The 7,029-nt window shown below is 41.0% G+C and overlaps 1 long non-coding RNA gene across 1 annotated transcript; it reads left to right on the top strand.

The window, feature by feature from the left end:
* Positions 1 to 315: 315 nt before the first annotated feature.
* LOC114155644 (uncharacterized) lies at positions 316 to 5,050 on the top strand. Its single transcript, XR_003597801.1, has 4 exons — positions 316 to 435; positions 4,000 to 4,080; positions 4,331 to 4,507; positions 4,924 to 5,050. It is a non-coding gene; the product is annotated as an uncharacterized LOC114155644 (long non-coding RNA).
* The last annotated feature ends 1,979 nt before the right edge of the window (positions 5,051 to 7,029 follow it).

The raw sequence follows: 7,029 nt of genomic DNA, 5'->3' as shown, positions 1-7,029 counted from the left end.
TTTATAAATGCCAACAGCAAGAAATCTTTGAAGCACAAAAACACCATTTATGAGGCGAATGCAGTTTCTATCGGTACGATGTATTACTGAGCAAACTTCTTCAGTTTACAGTTTTTTCATTTCTGAAAACATCCCAGCGAGACATCAGAAGCTAAAGGTGTCGTGGTATTGCTTTCAGCTGACCGTCAGAGTCTCCAGCAACTGCTTGTAACTTTATCACTTTACTCTTCCTGTAACCCTCACTGCATTAGCACCACTTCTGCCCCCTGGTGCCAGTTTACAGAAAGTGAATTACTTCCAACTTAAGAACATGTTTACCGAATGAGGCCAACCGTTGCTTCTGGTGCTTAGCTGGTTTTGTCAGTGGTTGCAGTTTTTAAAGAATGCTTACTTTGAGTAGGCAGCGAGTATCCCAACGTATGGCTGCATTCAGCGGTGAGGTACTACATTTTTCCAAAACTGCTGGAAAAGTGGCTAAAATAAATGTCTGTATAATTTTTTTGAATCCTAGAAAAGAAGTTCTGGCATAAACCAGAGTAGCTCTCAGTGCTGCTGCAGCCCGATTTATTGTCTGATAAGTAGGGACAATGGTTAAATGCAGTAATACGCTGTGCAAAGTGCTTCACATAAGTGGCTCCTGATTGGGAACAAACAGAAGGGGACCTGGCCCTTAAAAAATGGTTATGTTGAAACAAGTCCTTAATAATGTTTTTGAAGAGCTTTTCATTTTCAAGGACAGGCAGCTATTATCTCACTTAATCTAGGTCCTTTGATAAGAACGCTGCTCTTCATATCAGCAACAAAAGCCTCTTTTACATTATGTTTTTGACTTTACAATGGCTGTGACATAAACCTGCTTAGCATCTGTTTCTTCTAGAATGACAAAGCTTTGAATTGTCATTGTAATGAAACATATCTACAACGGGAAGAGGAGACTGTATAATCATTCTAACTCATTCCTGGTTCATCAGTTTGTATGCAAAAGGCTCTGGAAGCCTGAACTCGTGATTCAATAGTTCCAATCAGGCTTTCTGTCATGTTTACAGTTATAAAGAACCAAAACGCAGAGAAAAACTGTGGTTTAACAGAGAACTTTAATAATATAATGAGAACTTATAACGAAACCGCGGAGAACCAGATGAACTAATCAGAGGAAATGTGGAACAGCTGTAGCAGAAGAGAAGCAGGGAAACTGATGGAGAGAGGCTAACAGGAAAGAGGCTGAACTGAGAATCAACAGAAACAGCAAACCAAGATAAAACAGACTGATACAGATGAAAGAGAAATAAATTCAAATGCACAAAGAAGCAAACAGAAAAATTAACTAGAAAATGTATGGCAGTTCCAAAGTGTTCCCGTCGGTTGGAACCGTGTTCAGATGCTAAATTAGCATCAATGCTAGCATGTTGTAGCATGTTGTCTTACATTGATTTCCTCCAGTCAGTGGGCTAAGCATCAAGTTTCATGAATCATATGGAAAATATAGACACAAGGAAATGATCCAAACCAAACACATCTGGATCAAAATGATGCTCAGCAATGTTTTATTTCAGCTTTTATGTTTGAATTATACTTGATTAATCGGTTTTATTATCAATTTAATAATGATAATGTTGGTGGTATAAACTTTCCATAGACTGTTATTGTAATAAACTGAATATTATTGGAGCTTTAGGCAAAGCATAATACAGTAAAACTGTGTGCTTGCATAATAATGGAGGATAATAAAAACATAATAAAATATTTATAGATGGCAGAATTTCTCTGATGTCTGAACACGTCCTGCACACCTCAGGAAGTGAATGACGCCATGTTGTTTTGTTTAGTTCTGCATAATATTGTGCTGGATTTGTGACTTTTAAATGATTTTCTGTAGCAATATGAGGACTTTATCTAGAACTACTAGAATGTTTCATACCTATTTATATTTCTAAAGTATAACAACGTGAATCTGAGAGGGTTTGCCTGTTTTCTGTCTGTCATCGATCCATCTGATGTTGGTGGTGTTGCCATATGAGAAGAGGTCTGCAGCAGCGAGCAGGAACATCAGATTGATTAAACGTGCTGCTGGCGTAATGTGGTCATGTGTCAGGAAACCCACACATTTAGCTCGCTAATACGTTCTTCATGGCCGCCTGTCTCCTCTCCAGCTTTGCCCTTTTGAAGTTAAAATCCACAAATCCCCCCACCAAGCTTTCCCCTCCTCTCTCGCCCTCTCTCCGTCTCTCTCTCTGCAGCCGTCTATTCGTCCCGTTCCATCATCCTCATCCCATGCGTCCGTCTCTCTGTCCCGGCCTCCAGCTCTCTTTCACCTTTAATAACTCCACTCATCTCGACTTCCAGCGTTCCTTCGGCCTTGATGAATTCCCTCGTCCCATCTGTACGTTCCTCTCACGCTGCGTTCCCCTCATCATTAGAAGCTTTGACCCTCACTCTTCCTCCTCCTCCATCAGTGTGTTTCCAAGCTGAGATTTGGTTTCCTAATGACACTCCAAGGGAGCACAGCAACAGTGCTGTTGGCTTTAATTAAAGACATTAAGGGGATAAACAGACACAAGGATCCCAGAATGACACGTTTTTCCTTTCATAATTCCCAGAATACCTCTCTGTTTTATCTTTCCCACCTTCATCTCATTCCTGGCAACAGCTCATTGGCTCCTTTGCTCTTGTAAAGTACACTTTCACACCTCCACTAGTTTGTTTTTTCTAGGTACACACAAATGCTTATTGTTGCTTCTCTTCTAGATTTACATCATCAGACTGTTGTAACTGAACTTGTGTGACATTATGCACTTTTCTTCGTGGCGACATTGAACACTGATTCATTGTTTCGTTCTTTCGATCACGGTCTGTTTCTCGTGGCCGGAGGTTAGAGTCGTAACGCAGATGCGCCGGTAAATCAAGAGCTTCGCTTTTTGGCTCTGGTCTTTCTTCATCACAACAGACCAAAGCAGTGCCTGCAGACTAAACCCACAGTCCATCTGTCCTCCCATTGCTTGAATTAAAACATGATTAATTGTGATTACTTAATTACAAGTCTTGTAATTAACTCGACTAAAGATTTCAATCTAGTTCTAGATGTTGGATGCAACTGTGTGTCTGGTATTTGTTCTTCAGAATCTTGCAGGAATGTTTCAACTCTGGAAAATGATAGAGGAGAATCAATATGAAACATGCACAGAGAGAAGCACAGTCTGCAAACTGATGAAAGAGAAAGCTTTAATGGAACTATAATACTGTCTCTTAATCTCCCTGCCCTTCCTCTATCTCTCCTCTGATCTTATGTCTCTCTCTCTCTCTCTTTGTGCAGGTCGAAGTCTTTTAATCTTTTTGTTCGCAGTCAGAACTGTATTTATCCAGAAAGCTGTTTTACTTAACTTGTATGTTGTTTTCTTAGAATAAAGGCAACATTTATATAGAGATTTACTGACAGATTACAGTAGCAGAGTGAAGATGTTCTGATCCATACATATTGGACTGAAGAGGCTGTGCGCCCCGACTTCTGATCAGCAAAAACCCATCAGCAGAAATACAGTATTAAAAACTCAACCAGCCTGAGTCAGGCATCTTTATGGTTAGTCAGAAAATGTGACCTTGTGCCCACACAGCGTCTCCAAAAGCAAAACCTCATATATGTATCATATTCAAACTACAGTCCGACTGGGAGAACTCAGCTCAGCGTTTAAAACCACTGGTGCAGATTCTATAAAACCCATCTGGATCCAGAGCCATAACAGTAAACAGCCACAGGAAGCAATTAAAGAAACGCCCTGATGGACTGGCGAAGTGGTTGAAGATAATGATCACAGTCTGTGTCAACCAGCAACTGAATTACAGCAACTTTTATTATCCTGTTATGCATAATTTTGTCATCGTTTATTAATAATGTGTTTAAAATGTTCACTAATGATGGAAGGTAACACCGACTCCCAACATTAAAATGTTTCCTCTTCATTTAACTCGCCTCATTCTACAAAACGGACCCAACTACAACTACAGAGAGGATCAACAGGGCCATCCAGGACTTATAACAGCTCTGCAGACCCCACACATCCTGGACACAAACTGTCTCACCTTCAGGTCAGTGCTACAGAGTGCTGTCAGCAGATGCTGACTGAAGAGTTAGCTTCATCTCCAACACTAAGACCGTCTCTCTGATAACAGCCACAGTGTTATCAGCATTTCAATCTGACTGAGGTCTGGACTTTAATTAGGTCATTGCAAAACTTTGATGCTTCCCTATTTCAGTCAGACTGTTGAAGATTTGTTGCTGTGTTTTATTCAGTTAATGTTTCAGTTTGGACTGATGGAATCACATTTGACTTTTCAGTACGCTCATATGCAGAAGACGATGGACTGCAGGTTGTCCAGGTTATGTGGCTGTAAACAAGCCATGATCACCCTGCATTCACCGCCGTGCTTTAAGGTTGCGATGGGGAAAATATTGCAACTATAAATTTACAAAAACTTCCCCAAATATAAAGCAGTTCATTGTGGAGAAACAGAAGTAAGTTTGTTTAGTTGCTCAGGTACAACTTTCTGATTGAACTGCTCAAAACAAGCTGCACTTGTTTTGTCTTTTTGTAATTGTAATGTTATGAACTTTACCCTTTAAAATGCTAATCTTAAACGGTAAAGTTAATTTCTTTAACCCTAGATTGATTTTTCTTGGACGTCCACCCCTGATGTAGTTAGTCGATGTCTGTTTCCCTCTGCAGAATAAACTTCAACCTTTTCCACATTGACAGGCAGCATTAGCTGCTTCTGTCAGATCATTGCTAATGTCGTTCCACTTTAGCTTTCTGTTGGGATAAGTGTGCAGGACCTGCTCACACAGAGGATGATCAGTTAATTAAGCAGGTTTGATTTCCTCCCATAATCCTATTGAATCAGTAAAGGTGTGCTCCATTCTTCTCTTGGCAGCATCTCTCGTTCCTGAATTGTCAAACACTTCAGCTCAGTTATCCAGTTCACTGTGGAAATGTGTGGGCTGCTGATGGGCCAGACCAACTCGATAAGTGTTCCCCATTTCATGAATAATAAACGCTGATTTTCATTTTGCAGAATCATAGATTCTTTCCATGGCTGGACATTACATTTACATCATTTGCAAATTGAGTGAGACTCCAAATGGACTCAATTTAACTTTTGAATCTAAATGAAGTTTATAAAGCAGTGTGTTGGATGGGAGACAGTTTTAGTTCCCCTGGATGATGGTCATGTTCCTAACTCCACTCAAAAAGCTTTTCAGCCTTTTGAAGATGCTTCTGTAAATGCAACAGTATTCTCACATGATTCATTTTGTGGCAACTGAACCACAAAATGTCGCAACATATTACCTGATTGCATCTTTGAAACAGTATCAATAATTCCCAGAGACACTTCTGCAGGATGCTTTTCATCTCTTTGACGCCACTTTGGATTGATGACAAATTTCCCCCAATGAGAGTTATTAAATAGAAAGCAGTTGGGGAGGGGGTTGTATATTTGCCAACATTAGCAGGTGCTTTCAATGAAACTTCTCAAAGACTTTGGAAAGTTGTTGTTGCCAAAAAAACAAGACGAGGGCCGTCAGGTGAAGGAACGACGTCGGGTTTTTCATTGAATTCTGATGTAGTTGGAGGACAGGAAGCATATGGTGAAATAGAACACAGTTTGTAAATCAGTTGAGCATGATGCCTGTTCTGTGCACAGCAGCTAAAAGTTAAGCTGAGAGTTGCACAATGCAGTAATCCGACCTTAATGCCGTTCTAATGTTTGGCCACAAATCCACCATTTAGTCTGGAAACACACCATATGTCGGAGTGTTATTAACTCACAGAAACGAATAATGTAGCCAAACAGAAGTAAACGTAATATCAGAGAGTGTGTCTGTTCTTATTACACACACGGGGCTTAAACACCAGCAGATGTGTCCATTCAGTCACAAACACTGGAAGCCTCAGACCCGTCTCCATCAGGAAAGTTGTTCACTTCAAGGCGTTGATTAGTTTGGCTGGCGGTGCTTCCCTGCATCTTTATTTAGTCATTATTGGAAGCACATCTGCTCTCTGCAGGCTGGCTCCGGTGGATGTCCCCTCCATCCATAATGCAAGCACACCCCCACACACTGAATAGCACAAACACCTTCACAGACCTAAAATCAAGCTCGTATGCACGTACACACCTGGACAATTCCAAAAGCTGACTTGTAAACATGCCAGCTTCTGCACACATCCACACACACACACACACACACACACACACGTCAAGGAGATTCACAACGGGAGTGAGGCGCTTTCCGATCATCTCAAATCAGCTCAACACCTCTCCATAAATAGAAAACTGGCTCAGCACTGCAGGGAAGGAAGCATCGTTTGGAGAAGAGATTAAAGTGGCTCGTCCGGGTGGAGGTGGGCGCATTGATCACGCATGTTTATCAAGTCGTGTCTCAGGGTCAATCAGAGAGCAAACATCAGGCTGCTGCGCTTTGTGTGCGGGTCTGTAAAGGCATGTTTGAATGTTTCCAACTACATGCATCACTGTTATCTCCACAGACTGCGTGTGTGTGTGTGTGTGTGTGTGTATGTGTGTATGTTGAAGACGGAGCCAGCCTCTGGCTTCCCATCCGTATCCCTGCCATCCCAATCCTCCCTGCAGCAGAGACAATGAGAGCTTCTCCGATTCCATCAACAGACGACACAAAGGAGGAAAAGAGGCAGAAAACAATTAACTCTGGCAGAGAAAGTCACAGTGAGGAGAGAAACACAGAGATCTGGCCAGAATTAGAAAAGGGACGAAGGAATGAAACCATCCAACAAACAGAATCAGAGGTGGAGGAGATGAAACCAGATTTAATGTGAACTGAACTTACAAACAGCAGAGCAGCTGTGTTCGCATTGCAAATGTGAGAAAAACTTTGTTGATGTTCCACTAATGTCAAAAACACACAATTTCACAATTATGGTGTTTAAATTAATGAAGAAATGCAATTAAAATCACACATGAATAAACTTGTTCAAGAGATAAATCATTAAATAAAAACATGCC

The sequence above is a fragment of the Xiphophorus couchianus genome, chromosome 13 (assembly GCF_001444195.1).
Source record: "Xiphophorus couchianus chromosome 13, X_couchianus-1.0, whole genome shotgun sequence".
Lineage (NCBI taxonomy): Eukaryota > Metazoa > Chordata > Actinopteri > Cyprinodontiformes > Poeciliidae > Xiphophorus > Xiphophorus couchianus.
This window is presented reverse-complemented; position numbering and strand designations above follow the sequence as displayed.